Source organism: Varroa destructor, unplaced genomic scaffold (assembly GCF_002443255.2).
Source record: "Varroa destructor unplaced genomic scaffold, Vdes_3.0 BEIS01000002.1, whole genome shotgun sequence".
In the NCBI taxonomy this organism is placed as follows: domain Eukaryota; kingdom Metazoa; phylum Arthropoda; class Arachnida; order Mesostigmata; family Varroidae; genus Varroa; species Varroa destructor.
The window spans coordinates 56,958,809-56,974,875 of record NW_019211455.1 but is presented as its reverse complement, the minus strand read 5'-3'; the positions used below and the strand labels follow the sequence as shown (position 1 = coordinate 56,974,875).

Genomic DNA, 16,067 nt, shown 5'->3' with positions numbered 1-16,067 from the left:
ACCTTTGCTAGAATCTCAAGAACCATTATCGCCAGCTCATACTATTAGTGTTGGCGTCATTGACAAGGCCAGAATTACCAAAGGTTGCCGCCGCAGATTTTCGTGCTGGCAACCTTGCCGTACGTGGGGGCATCACGAGAAACCTTGACCAAACGCGTCGGTGGGGATCGGCGGAAGCTAATTTGTATATATTACAAGGCCCGAAAAGACCACCCTTCGTCCTGGCACTGAGCCATTAAAACTTTTTAGGCCAATTTTCGATTGTGTACCGCCAGCACGGTGAAGAATATCATCGTCATTTTGATTCCCTTCCGTAAACTCCCGCTTTTTTGCTTTCTTCTGCACTCGACAGTACGCGGTCTGCTGTTTTCGAAAAAACTGATTAATTGCCTGAGGATATAACTTCCATTCATTGAGCACATCTTTGCTATATGCGTTCATGCATAGATGCACGTTGCACGTGTTGGTCGCAGGTCGTTGTCCTTTATGCTGAGAGATTCTTGCTTTTATTTTAAGCGTTATGCTTTTGTTTTTGATTTTTTTTTAATCCCCTTTTTTTGCGCGTGTTGTTGTTTCAAGGGATGTTCGGTTCGAACAGTTACAACTGGCTGTATAGAGACAAACTAAATCTTCTAACACAAATTAGCTCCGTTAGTATTAACTGAACGATGAACAAAATGTATTATCAAAATATAACAAAATTCTATATATAGCATTAGTGGTTTATTGTTCAATATGGATAAGTAACACTTTGCTACCACTTTAAGCCGATATCGAACGCGCTTCGAAATTGGCTTTCCATCTGTTGGCGTCTTGCCTATATAACTCCTTAATAACGCATGCCCTGTTGAATCGCGGCTTTTCTCGGTCGAGCTTGTTCGAATACAGCCCAATATACAGGGAAAATTCTCTTCGATACAAAAGCATCCCTTATATCATTACCCGCCTCTCGTCATAGCAGCCCACTAGAATAAGCAACCGCATAGGTCGCTTGATGTGCAAATGCCTCCCTTGAGTTTCTACATGGATCGCTTCGAGCTGTGTGAAATAAGCAAAGCTCAATATTCGTTTTTACATAAGAAAAATTCAAAGCTTGCTAGTCAGAAACGGTAGACAAACTATTTACAGCTACAAGCCCCCTCCCGAACAGTCGCATCCAAATGCAAATACTGTATAACCTATAACTGCTAATCATAGAATGAAATCTGCAATTAATCTTAACTTAGATAGTGCTATGAAGTCGGACTACCGTCTATGGGAGGTTCAAATATTTCGAGTTTTGCTTTCAGTTGCTAGATAATTAGGCTTTATTTCAGGTAGCTGGCTCTCAGCAAGAAACGAAATATGGATTCGGATCTAGACCACTGTGCATTTCATTGTATCATCATATATTACATACATGACATACGACAGAGGTAAAAGTCAATCTACCTTATGGATAACATATAGACTTCGGGAAAAATCATACTGAGCATTTTCGTTTGGTAGTTTCTATCCACTGTTTGTATTCAGTTTCTGCGAATTAGACACAATCGTCAAGCAGTTTAGCAAACAGCTGCAAATGTGGAAACAGAAATGATTCGTCGAGCTTTTGCCAAAAATATCTATATTACCGAAATTGGAGAATCTACGGTAGTCATCTTGATTGTGTGAAAATATGAGTGTGCAGTATTGTGTTCCTGTGGGTACGTTTTACCAAAGTAGGAAAAGTAACCTTTATTTGACCTGGCCTGTTGACAGGTATTAACAAATCTAGCAGGTGCAAAAATAATTTTTTCGGATGCACAGCAATACTTGGTACCTATAATAAACCGCAGTAACAGATCGTGGAACTTTGATGTGCTTCACGTAATTAGTTCGCTTAGTATCGTTAGTAAGATGTCCTCCAGAGCAAGCTGACCGGAAATGGCCTATAGACACTTATTTCTAAATCTAAAAATATTGCTGACAACTTCTGCAGCGCGTCCCAATAAGATACCACTAAGACACTCAATTCCAGTCCGTTTTTTTACTCGATTATAAACGCTACGGTGCACAAGTTCACTTCGTCTGCAACGGCTCCCGCCGCACTTGAAGAGGAACGCAGTCTCAAAATGGCGATGCGTCAATACAACAGCTAGAACGGAAAGCGAAAATCAATTTTGCAGCATCATTTCATCCCTGTACTAACTGAGAGAGCGTTATTTCAGGCAATTTTAAAGCTTTACCATGATCGGTACGGTAGGCTTGGAGATCCCTCCCGCTAGCGTCGTTTCCGTAAGCAAATATGGAAGTGTCGAACTAATTGAATCAACATCGTCTGCCTCGGTAATGTGGCAAGCTGATGTGGTGAAAGCGATCTTGCTCTCGTATTAGTGCGTCTCACTTTTCCGAGGTACGGCTCAAACTACTTCATTTAAGACATTTTTTAATCATTTGTATACAATCTGTGTGCATACGTGAGTCACTTGTCAAAGAAATCACGAGCAAGAAATGAGCAAGGAAAAGCCTGCCAAAAGTTAGGTCGTGGCCTTCCTTAGACATTAAGCCCTAGATACAATATTTTACCTAGTGTTTTATCAAGGCAACTTTGACGACAGGAGAGTAAACTCTATCTGAACTATAGGTCTGATTCGAATTTATCGGAGGCATCCCACGGTGCCAGATGATTTTCTGAGCAATAAAATCTGGCCCGCATAATGCGTCAAAAAGTTTTTGAACGCTCTTAGAACGTATCTCTGTAGTTAGGGAAGACTGAGATAGAACTGAATGGCCATAGAGTCGACTGTCCACATCTCACGGCTTAATGTCCAGAGAGACTTCAAAGGCGGAAGCACATCAGGCCAAGGATTAGCTGAAAGAAACATAGAAGAAAAGGTTTTTTCTTCGACACAGCAGGTCAATTCCGTCGCTTCTCTGAAAATGTTCAGACTTGCTGGAAAAACTCGGTTTATAAGCAAGAGGGCTAAACATTGCCCACTATTCCCTTATATAAATCATTACTAACGAAGCCGAAAGGCTAAAAAGATCAACCTTGATGTAACTTTAAATATCATATGAAACTATTCTTAATAGGATCGCTTAAAGTTTGCGCACTTTATAGGCAACTACCCAATATGCATTTTGTACAGATATCTCTGTCCTGAGTTACTAACGTACATGATTTTCTTAAGAATAAATATATAGACTACTTTACTTATGAATTAATACATAGCCATTCAAATGGCATCGTCAAATGTTGAAGTTCTTGCAGTGCGATCATCCTGTACTCCCAGATGCGTAGGATTTCGTATATGCATAAGGAATACTCAAAGACAGCTCTGAAAATGCTTGGTTTTTTATACGTAGGCTTTGCTGAATGGGAAACACTATAAAACGAGCGACGTATCTGGAAAAAAATCAATTTTATGGTATTTTAAAAAGTATGGACAACTATGTCATCGAGTAAACTAAAAGTAGGATGATTTGTTCGAGTAGTTAGTTACTTCGAAAACGCCTCAGCGTTAATGAAGCATCCATCTGTAAAGGTTGCCTATTCTATACAAGTAAGAATATAAGAAAATACATTTTCAAACAAAAATAAATTTTCTTTATTCTTGTTATAAAGTCTCCTGTGAAAAGTCCTGAATCTTTAGAGTTCCCATCTCGCTCACTTGCTTAACTTCTCATGCATCATTTATACGCAGTAGTTAAAGTTACTGGAAGAGTAGCAAGACGACTTCAATGAGCTAGCGGATTAGCAATACCAAAATGAATTATTGGCTTCAATGGGATGCCTGGATACTTAACAGGAAAGAACACGGCAATTATGGCAAGACGCACAATAAGTTGTACAACGCAGTTGGCTAACTTGGAGAGCATTATGCAGAAATCACGATGCAGCAACCACACCGAACCCATAAAACTTACATGGTAGGACAACAAAATAGCTCGAGCGAGACGAGCTCTGATTCATGCTGAACGGCTTTGAAACACTGGAAACAGCGACAGACAGACTCAGCTAGTGCCCATTAGATTGCACGTTTCTAATCCTTAGACCTGGGTCATTGTATGCCAGCTATAGAGTTACCACCACGCAGGTCGAATTGCAATTATTTCTCGATTGCAATATTAACTTCATACTAAGATCAGCATCTCATTTACCTCAGGTTAGGATAATTATACATATGTGAACATACAACAGTTTCAAAAAGTTCTCTCTTGATAAAGTGTTGTCTGCACACCTTTAGCCTCAACATATACTCAACTTTTTATATTCAATAGCCTGTTTTCCTTAAACTATTAGATTATATATAAGACTGTTATTTACGAGAATAATAAGAGAAAATCGATCGTTTGGCCGAATATGTCAGAAAAACCAATAACACCCTATCGAAACTCAAGCCATCATTTAGACGTCCGTCAGATTACAGTGTTTTATCGCCAAGACTCATTCAGTTAAGCCGAAGCTAATAAGCGTACGAAATTTCGTTTAGGTGAACATTAGTGCAGTCTGCTTCAAGAACTGACGTGGTCAGACATTTTGGCGCTTATATAACGGAGCTAGACCAATATTAGATCCCTTCTTATTTTGGCTTAACAAGAAAACTATGACATAAGCCGTCTCACTGAAACGGTAGGCAGTACCTTATTTACAATGACCTTGGAGGGTTATATAAACGCTAGCAAGGTCGCATGAAAAATAATGACACTCTTCTACCTACTGCACCAGTAAAAAGCCTAACAGGTTTAGGTAAATAAATAATTGAGCCAAGAAAAGATGCACTTACTTTTTTTTTTCTTTCATACACGCCGTGAGCTCTACTGGCATTGAAAAATCTAACCCGTTAGAACGCCTTTTCAGACACTTAAGCACACACGCCCGAGCGATGGGCTGGTCTTTTAGTGTCGCTAACGTACAAATACTCATTTGAATCAACGCTTAAAGCAAAATTAGTGAGCTGTGTGGAAGGTCTACACGTGGTGTGCGTTGTATCTGTACACACGGTGATCATTTTTATTCTGCGCTGACAGGGCGAAGGTACACCATAGACCTTTTTGCATATGAAGGTCATGGCTGTCGCTACGAAAAAACTCAATGGCATTTTAGAAAATTCACATTTTATGCTCAAAAATTTCCCAAGGAAAGCGCTCAAGGAAGTGATACACCCTGACGAGGTCTGCTTTGTAAGGCAGCGAGTCTTTAGTGCTCTAATTCGGCTCATGTTGTTGTATCAACACCCCTTGACCCTGGCGCGCTTTTCTAATCATTGGCCTTAGCGCTTCTTAGCGTCGACACGCGGATCACTGAAAGAGGTCTCTGCTATGGATATGCTGGGGCATAAAAGTGACTCACGCACAATATATTCGTAAGCAAATTTCTTGGTATGATCATTTCAACACAAAAGCACCCAGAAGATATTGCCCATACTGTTTTATATATGTGTGTGTGTGTGTGTGTGTGTGTGTGTGTGTGTGTGTGTGTGTGTGTGTGTGTGTGTGTGTGTATGGATGACGTCATGCATTTTTCGATTAAAGTGTTGCCCTAGCCTAAACGATCTCACAGTTGATATAGGCTGGTAAACCAGACACACTAATTTTTCCACAAATATTATAAACAGTATATTTAGCTCTAAACAAATAAGCTAACATATGTATTGGTTATCTGGGACTAGGCTATCGCGGGTTATTCCGCATCAGATAATCTCTAATCGGCCACATGCATTTAGGCCTTAATTCTATTGTTCTATGTACGGTGCGCACCTTTATAAAATTGCCGTATCAACCTGTTTGTCTATCGAAGCGAGGTTCATTCTTATTATAGTATTAATCAATTGGACGCCAGTCGAAGATCCATGCCTACGTATCGAAAGTTGACGGCCTATTTGTTCTAATAGCATCTCGGAAATAGAAGTCAGGGCCTGTAGGCCGGATGCCAAGTTGCGAAAAAACGTTCTATTTCCAAACCTATTCAGCCATTGAAACTCTTAAGGACTCGGTTAGTTGTCGATTAGGCTAATCATCGCAGGCCGATGTGTCGTTCGAAAATACAATGGCTTGGTTTGAAATACAAAAGATTAAAACAATGAGAGCTGTTCTACTAACGGTAATTTTTAAATGACAAACCCTGCGTCCTGTGCACATAATTTACGATTAAGGGACATTTTATATTCTTTGACAGCACTTTATAATTCAAGGGCTCAGTACATATTTGTCTTGCTCCGAATACAGTGAGTGCACGGTTAGGCCAAGCTAAATTGTTTTCTATGATTTAGTTACATTCAATGGCGCCGTCCCACAATCGTGTAAGCGTATCAATAAAGCTTCAACAGCAAGCATGCTTATTACTTTGGAGAACGTGCGCTTCCGCGGCATAATTTTTGTTTTGGCTTGTTTCACATTGTTCAAGGTCGCATTTCCCATGCGTTTCACTTCAATAGCCAGATTGTTTGTGTTTGTTATTTATACCAAATGGCTCTAATGAAGTCGACAGCTCTCTTCATTTTCCGCAATGCGTCATTTGTCTCAGGCTCGAGCCATTCAGTCGCTCGTTGCGTAAACGCCTAGGGCAAACCTTGTTAAACAGTATCTCATATTTTGTTCTATATTGCGGAGCAAGAAGCGAAAACTAGAGAAGTGACAAGGTTTCTCAATATGATCGAATACAAAGAGGAAAGCGGAAAGCTTGAAAAGTATTTGTTGCGGAGAAAACGGTTGTTCATTGACCCGCACGCCTATTGTTATACGTTGTAGGAAATGTTCGCGCTTTGATGGAAAATTAAATTTATGAGTAGTCTGATGCAATAACATCGTGTAGAAAATCCATTGGGTCGCATTGACCTTTTGTTGTAGCAGCAACAAACTCTACCACAGTCGTAACAATCGAATAAAAATGATGTAAAGACCTTTCTTATCTGACGGCCCACTGAAACAGAAATGCTTTATTCAATCATCATCAGTTGCGTAGATAACGAGGGCAACAGTTATGTTTACAGTATAACTGACTCATTGTATAATGAATTCACTAAATAGATTGTACCGCATATTGGGTCGCGGTTCGACCCAAAAAGGTTTCTTCAGATTTACTCTATTTATGTGTCAGGACTCAGTGTACAGACGAGCGTATCTTGAGCCCGCGAGAATATAATTACATCTATGGAATAGTCTAATGTATCAACGTGACACGTCAAAATAGAGTACGTTGCACATTTACGTAGCACGTTTACACCAACTCAACCAATTTTGTTAACTAGAAATTTTTCTAGCTGAAAAAAAACGTAATGCCTTGTGTTAAATTAGAAGCTCTAGTTTCAGCCATCGTTTTAGGAAATCATCAGTCACCATTAGCGCTTTCGAGCTCCATTGATAACGCTGGTGAAAACTATTTGTTTCTTACACCTCTCTCTCAAATACAAGGCTATTGTCCTAGAACACTATTCCTGAGAGTTTAGGTGAGAATTATCTAGCCTATCATGGCTGGCTTCGGCTATACCGCCAAACGACTTGTACAAAACTGACCCATTTCGGCGTGGCCTGGAGGCTAATGGGCATGCCTTTAATTGCGTTGCCATGGAAACTATAACTAACAAGATTGTTGTCACGCTGATTTGAATTTTAGCGATGGTAAAAATTATCGCTAGATTTTAATATCTAGGAAAAAGAAATGAAGGAAAATTGAGCTATCACTTGGAAAGGCTCTAGATAAAGTCTAGCAAGACCCATATTAATGGGAGAATCCCGCAGTGCTCAATTTAGAAACAAGCCACCCCGAGTATTTTTTTGCAACTGAGAGCTGCGAAATAAAGCAACAAAAAGAAGTACCTAATGCCAATGGTTCACTATTTGTTGGTCATCGTTGCAGAGAAATACTCTTATATTGTTTCTCCAAAAGAAGAAAGGATTTCGTTGTTGTTGTTGCTGCTTCAGTGCTTCAACGGGCTGATACTGACACAAGAAAAAAACAATTTAGACTATTAAGTGGCATTCGCTATGTTCGGTAGCTTGTTCCTTTATCGTCTGATCGAATATAGATAGAGAAATGCAGACCAAACCACTCTTGGTACAGCAGCGTCCTTAACATGTGCTCAATATCGATAAATATGGCAGTGGCTGGTGGAGTTACGCGTGTACGACAAACCCTCTGGTTCGTTTCCTATATATATATATATATATATATATATATATATATATATATACATATTTTATGTGCGACAACGCTGCGTCCGACGGGGAATCCCTCTTGTAGTTTTGTTCTAGAAGCTTGTCATGGTCATACGCCAAGGGCCATCGAGATTAATGCCATCATTAAGCACCCAGTAGAAGAATGCTCAAGAGAAGGTTTTGGATATCGCCATTTCAACAATGCGTTCCAACATACGACAATGCTGTTGTACAGTGGCCTACGAGGGTACAGCTTAATTTTTACATATGATGATGAAAATAACTCTGCATTAGCATTCTACCGTAATTTGAAAAGCTATATTTTTAATAACCCCACTGAGCGGTCTTTATAATATTTGTACTATTCATTATATTCTAATATGGCTTAAAATTTAATTAATAGAATGTTAGAAAGCGCTGGGGGACTTTGGGTAAAGACATTGTGTTCGTTCGAGCTTATCAGTTATACAACAGATTAAGGTATAATATTATAGCTAAAAAAATGTAAGCTATATTCTGATAAAATGTCAGAACGCATTCAACTAACGATCTCATATCCCCTCAGCCAAACGCTCAGCCGTATAAGTTACTTGTTTTTGATCATCTTTACTATGTTAATTGAATAATGTCGTCTCAGACTAATTCGCTAGCTAGCTAGCTAGCTAGCTTAGCTAAATTCTCAGACAAGAAAATTTGTGAAGCTCCCCTATGAGAAACGTTTTATTCATATAATTAAAGTATAATTAGAATTATATTAGAATAGCATATAAATTGAGTATGTTTTGCGACAGCAAATGAGGCCTGTAAACTCTAATGATTTAACGTTTTGGTTATTTCAAGAAATGTTTAAGCTTGCCGTTCTATCAACGTATCAATGGATCAGTGTGAGTAACCGCAGCAGTGGGCAGAGTCCACAACGTTTCGAGGCAGCGCCTTCTGACTGAAAATAGAGGACATGTTAGTCAAGGCAATACTCGAACAAAAGGAAGACTGCCTCTGAGCTTGCTCTAGCTGTAGCCTGCTCGATTTCTCCGTCCCTCTCTACGAAGTAGAGCCTTTGCCCCAGCCCAATAGCGGCTGCATCAAGTCTCTTAAACTCTATTCTTCAGAAGGGGTGCTATTTGTCTTAGTTGTCTGTGCAAATATGAAGGGAATCTAATCAGCTCGCGTTCTTCTTTCTTACTTCTGGCTTGTCCAAAGAAGTGGCTGTATATATGTTTGTGGACTTAATATCGTTTTGCTTATTAGATTGATAGGATTGTCCGTACGATAGTCTAAACCCAATGTGTAATATTATATATGAAATAGTTGGCGTACGATTCAATGCGCCACCAGCGTTCAATTGGATAAGCCTCACCTCAAACTTAATATAACTTCTATATGTATTCGAAGTTAGCGCGAACAGAATTCCACTAAAATTACGCTAACAACAACTCTGGGTTTTGTAAACCACCAAATCCTTTCGCTTAATCTATTTAGCAGGAATATATTTAACACAAAAAGTAAAATAACGACCAGAATGTACTTTCGAGAACCTACAAATGAACTATTACATACATAGCTCAATAGCTGTCTAACGAAACGCGGTGCCTCGGGGCGTCCTAGAGTCCGAGTAACGGCTCAATAATGATATTAGTTATGGTACTAAGACGCATAATACACGCAAGAGGGAAGAGCGATCTCTTTTTCTAGAAACAGTGTAGTTGATTATTGAGTAACCTACACGTTGCGATAGAGCATATCAAGCGAGATATATGCTCTTCGAAGCAGTATGGGTTTCTGTTTAGAAAAACTTCAAATACATACATTTCTATATATATATATAAAGGACATATCGTCCGTAAATGTTCCAAACGGACCTTTTCAGGGTGGGTCCTATGTAGAATGGAAGTGTATCGTCTTAGCATATTTCAACTATTTAATGTATTCTTGCAAGAAAAAAAGTGTTTTACGACTTCAGACGATCGGAGCTCATGACTATGTCCTGACGAGAATCGTCTATACGCATGAAAATATTATAACGTATAATTTTAGTCAGATAGTGTAACACTGCTCCGATTTACCATAAGATTTAGCAGAAGTCTGAAAGATGATTCGGCCGACCTGTACTAACAATGTATAATGGAAGTAAGCTAGACTGGAAACACAGTATGACGTGCTTTCGGTCCATTGACTATAGCCTTCAAAACTCCATTACGTACGGCTTTACTATGCTAGTCCTATTTACGAGTGCATATCTAAATTAGACTAGTTCAGGCATAAATATCTAACGAATTGTTCAGTAGTGTCATTTGAGCTTTGTGGCATATATAAGACCCTAAGTACGTAAGGTACCTTTATGCGCAGTTCATCAGCGTCGAGTTCGATCGGTCGCGTCTACGTTACAGTAACGATCCAATCCATACAATTTACGGCATCATTGCGCAGCTCTAGATGTCATAACTTGGCCTCTCTATCTAATAAATTATTTGGGAGGTGGTTTGGGGAAGGGGGGGGGAAGGGCTGTGTGTTGTCTGCTATAGGTCCACTGTTGTCCCTCTAGAATAAATAATTATCTATATATGAAAAACATGTTATTGAAGACGTTGTCAAAAATCTTCGTCCATCTGCGGTATAGTCTGCTATCGCCGCTGCTTCGGCGATGGCTATTTGGCGTCCAAAATGCTCCATAATACAATACACAATGTGCTAAACCGCAATTACTGTTCTGTAGTTAAAGTAATATTTCCTGTAGTCCCTGTTGCTATGAGCGGAAACCATAAGCATCGTCTTCCCGATTTGATTGACAGTCTATATATATACAATATGCACTAAATAATAAAATTGATAGCGAAGGGTCAAACTGCACGTGCGGACAGCTACACTAAACGTTGCGACCCCTGGAGCGTGTACGGTACAGATCTTCGATTTTCGTACATTTTTCAGACCGCTATCGAAGTATATCGGCGTCTTTGAACGGTATGAACGGCTGCGCAGTCTAGTGACTTTCGCGTTTTTACTGTTTTTACAGTATATGTTTGTACGGCTCCATCACTACCGAACTGGTACGGGAAGGGTCGTGACCGCCGCTCAAACGTCGCTGAGGTTGTCCCGTTTGCACCAGTAGCCTGCTTTCAGGCTCAGCGAGCCAAAAAGGTCCAAAGCACCACTGCAGGTCTTGGACGACGTCGCCTGATGACGTTACGTAGGTCAATGATATCCGTTTTTTCAGCAACACGCAGTTCAGATGCTGTACGCTGTTGAATTGCCACGACGCAGTTATAGACGGATACTTACAAGCGCGACGACGTTTTGTCCGTCCATGTAATGGAGTGTCGGATCAAAGCTCACTTGGAGTTGCTTTACGATGCGAGCTTTAAAGATACCAGAACGCAGTTCACTATTTAGCCATAAGAAGCGCGCAGTAGTTGCTACCATCAATAACTGCTGATATGTCGCAGCGGCAAAGGCTCATTAGCTTGCAGTTCCGAAAGTGTGCAGGTGGTAGGCCATAGGTTCTTTGTCTGGCGCGCCGTTCAGACAGGAGATGCACCATATTGACAGTGTGATGCAGTGCCGACGGAAACCCAGCACCAGCGCAACCATATCTAGGTTTAAATTGCCCGGCTAGCAGGTATCAGTTATGCGTACTTTTACTAAAAGTCGCAATGAGATACCTTAACATTGTCTACAGCATTGTCTACAGAACCAGAGTAAGAAGCAGGTAAAACTGCGAATGCTTCAGCTGACCAGAGACGCTCTCTGTTCTTCGCTGCCTTAGACAGAGAGAGAGAGAGGGAGGGGGAGATATATATATATATATATATATATATATATATATATATATATAGAGAGAGAGAGAGAGAGAGAGAGAGAGTCTCATCTGCAGCACTCAATTGACGCCTTCACGGGCGGCACATACCCCGAAACGGTTACTGACAAACCAACTGTGACAAAACCACCTAGCAATTATCTTTTCTTGGTCCACAAAAGCCAGCTTCTAAATTGGACAATGTCTTTTAGCAAGCACATTGCAACCTTGCCGCCCAGAGATCGACCGGCCAATTGATGGTCATGAGCGAAATTGCGGATATTCTTTGTATTGTTCTATAGCCGTCGATTGCTGGCTCGATCTCGAAATCATGTATCTAAGAGAGCAAATTAAGTCGTCGTGCGTCCTAGCGACGCGTAGTTTGTCGCGATGGGCAAACACTATATGCCTCTTAGCTATTTCGTGTTCAAGAAGTTTTCAAGGAATACCTGGCAGCTGTTCGATTAATCCCGAATTAAAAAAACATCGTCACTGAATCAGTTTGGGATAATGCTCTCTCTGGTTGTGGCGTACTTAGAACCATGCGTAGCCATAATTGACGCGGTTCGCATCGTCGGTGCGATCAGCGCAACTGCATATAAAACGGTTAATGGAATTAAACAGCCAGTAGTACGGTGGTTTCTCGTTGCACAAACACCACCCGCGACCTTCGGCCTTTAACAAAATAGAACGTGGCATTTTTAAGCGTACAACAATTTAATTCTTAAATGTCGCCGGGATAGAAATGTCCACTGCATTTCGACGGTCGATGTTCACAGCTCCTGTAAAGGAACGTTGTCGTCGCTTCAGCTCGAGGACCCGTCGTCCCACTTGTTCGACAATAGGAACCGAGTTCATTTTACGTTTGGGTACGTTTGTTTTGATAGTTGGCCTTGTTATTCGTGCAAACTGTTTGTAACGTGTGTCCTAAGTGTTCGTTTGATAAATGTTGTTTGTGTTGATAGACTGTTATTATTATTGACTTTGTCGACCAGCAGACAATTATTTTCGTAGGCACGCATACAGAAGCAAAAGGGTTGGTAGTGACGCACCGCTAATTTTCCTGAGCACCGTGTCTCTGCCTCGGTAGCTTCTCTGCCATCGCCCAGAAAAAGAACGATATTCTCGCTTCCCAAAATCGAAAATAATGATAGTCGGCAGGGCCGATCTAACTCTAGTACCCTAAGTACGAAATTCGAGGAGACACGAGCCGTTTTCGTTGACAGTATGATTCGCTACGCCGCTTTCACTAACTCACGCGCAGTAAAGACTGGTGCCTTACCGGAGGTCCAGTCATGACGCTTGTTATCGCGCCTTCTTCTCGTCTTCGTTCGATGGCCCAAAACTGTCGTCGAATAGTTGCAAAGGTATCGTAGAGTTATCGTCGACCAGCGCAAGAATCGGGACGGACCGTTTCGGGGTCTCGCGTAGTACTTGGACAGCGCATGAACGACATCGGCCCCATTCGTTGCGATCCACAGATTTATATAGTGAGCTGGACCCACCACATCTCGTAACTGTTCGCTTTCTCTTCCGACATCTTTGCAGTAATATCCAACAAACTCGTACATCCGGCAGTATATGTAGAACAACCGTTCGGGTCGATCGCCGTCGTTGGCCGACGGGGAGCGGCCGGGCTTGTCGCCACCGTTTTGAATTTGGCGACCGATCTCCAACAAGCTCGATTTGACAGATGCAATTTAGACGGTCGTTGACTCGTGCTGACTATTCCTTGGAGGATCTCATCCGTCATGGTGATGTATTCATGAGTGCTTTGTCATTCTCGCTGAATCACGCTACGCTGTCCAATTCGTAGCTCAAAGATTCTAGGTCGTGCAGTATCGTTAGGTAGCTCTGCTGTTCTCGCGATCAAAGCTTTTTGAATTTGTTCGGAATTGCCAGGTTGTTTTGAAGGCGAGCGTCGCAAAGACACCCTATTTCCGGTTGACACAGAGATCACTCAAATACTAATCACATCTGATCAAAAGCTTACCTCCATCGTGAGTTTTACAGATATTATAGAAGATAGCAGTATAGTACAAATCGAACAACTACTTCCTTGCGACCGAGACTTGCAGCACTAATCCTAAACCGTTCGTTTTAACGGGTGTCATATCAGACGGCTGTAAAAACCTACTTGTGATTCAAATGAAAAGTACGATCAGAGGCTAAGCATGCAATTTTGCCCCGCGATATTTTAACAGATAAAAAAAAAATTGCATCAGTTTATCTTAAAAGTACATTACGAAAATTGAGGCCTAAAAATTATTTACTAGGCATCTAGAGAATATTTTATGCGTGTAGAAGGAATAGCTAGAGGGTTGCATAGGACCCGTTATAACTACGTTCCAAAAGAACACTGCGTGCGCCGATGTTACTGTCAACCAAAAGCTACCTTGATCTTCAAGTAATTCTAATTGTTTGCCCTTGTCCATTTACCTTTGCAGCTGTTGATGAGTGTAAAAACCAAGATGTTGAAGAGCCAAGCTGCACTTAGCCTAAAAAAATCTAACCCGCTGTTTAAGTATCTTTCAATAATTGGGTTGATAATTGAGATCTATTTAACATATATTGGTATTAGATTGTGGCGTTTTAAAACGTATTTAATATATTTTAACTAACAGACCAAAAACAAATACTCATTAAAAACTAGTCATTCAAAAGGGACGTACTCATAACGTGTCCTCACGTACCGCTGGTCCATTCGCGTAGCTATCTGAAAAATTGGTGACTTTTGATTATTATCAAGAACAGACTAAGTAGAAGGTATCAGTCTTGTACCAGTTCTGTATATATCTGTGTTATGGGTGCAGTATTCAGATTATTTTCTACAAGTACGCCTCTAAGTAACGTACAATATCAAGTATCTTGTTGTGGGCGTCCTCTAGAAATCGTTAGTTAACCCCATATGCTTAATCAGTGAGAATATTATCAGTATTGACCAGGCAGCTTCCATCTCAGGTTGTATATGTTCCTTGCTTCAATAAGTGCTTGCGTTCAGCTAAAGCTTGCGTTTACTTGGTACGTACTCGTGACGGCATAGCGGTAATCTTGTACACTTAAGGACATAAAGTGGCCTACAAGCATGTCGGCCATAGACTTATTTCGACCAATACAGTAAAAACCCGAAGAATAAAAAAGCAATGTGTAAAGCTTTCTTCAATTAGGCCAATCAGGCTCGTGGGGTCAGGTCCTTGAACGAATGTTACACAGAGGTGCCGAGAGGCCTCATAGAACAGGAGACTGCTCTGAGTCGGCAGTGTTTTTTGCTAGTTGTATCATGCAGTGGCTTTGTTTATCCTAAATGCGTCAAAGAAATACTACTGAATTAGAAAGTCGTTGTGACTATGATGAAACGTTCGGGCCCTTGTCCGCTTTGTGCCTGAACTGCTACACACGAAAAGACACCTAATATGCCGCAGAACATAACGGAAATGTTTGCTTGTAAACTATGCCAATGCCTCGGCTCGAGCCGCAAATGAATGCCAAAGAGATGTCCCGGGAGACACGTCAACGAAGCGATCGTGGTTCGACGCAGAACTCTAATTATCTGGCGTTACTTTTTACAACGTAATTTTACACGTAAAAAATGTTTCTACTTTCTTCTGCCGAAGATAAAATGACGTACGTCCGTCAAGAAGAACTGCACTTATATTCGAATATACAATTGCATATTGATAATTAAGCACTGGCCAACACGATGCGAAGCTCCATCGGAAAAACCTACTGCCTATCTAGTGAATGCAAACAGTAGTCACACCTATAATTAACAAAAAAAAAACCTATTATTGTTGCTATTTGACTACAGCATCTAGCTTATAGACCTCCGCTGAGGTCGCTGCTGCCTGGCCTTGAGCAAATTCAGTGGGACGCTCGCCTCCAAAAGACTGGATTCGTTTGTTTATCCGTTTAAATTTCTTTTGGTTAAGTGGGACGCAACCCAGACCAAATTGACGATTTTCTGGATTAGCAACGAGTTATTTCTAGAGTAATTTTAGCTTTTTCTCACTTGAAATCAGTATATCTAGACGCATTGAATAGTAAAACTTACGGGTTACATGTTATCCGTACCTGAAGCAACCAGCCGTTTCGGATGCGTTTGTTGTTTTTGAACAATATGTAAACAATTAAATGCACAAGAGCAAAACCCATCGTTGAT

The 16,067-nt window shown here is 40.8% G+C and overlaps 1 protein-coding gene across 4 annotated transcripts in view; it reads left to right on the top strand.

Annotated features, from left to right (window-relative positions):
* Positions 1–12,274: 12,274 nt before the first annotated feature.
* Positions 12,275–16,067, top strand: part of LOC147758037 (uncharacterized) — a 39,107-nt gene continuing 35,314 nt past the window's right edge. For 3 of the 4 annotated variants that reach the window (XR_015320572.1, XR_015320573.1, XR_015320574.1), the window contains exons 1-2: positions 12,275–12,777; positions 13,457–13,662. The gene's annotated coding sequence lies outside the window, so the exon portion shown is untranslated. The remainder of the gene's footprint in view (positions 12,778–13,456; positions 13,663–16,067) is intronic. The other variant, XR_015320571.1, reaches the window with a different exon arrangement.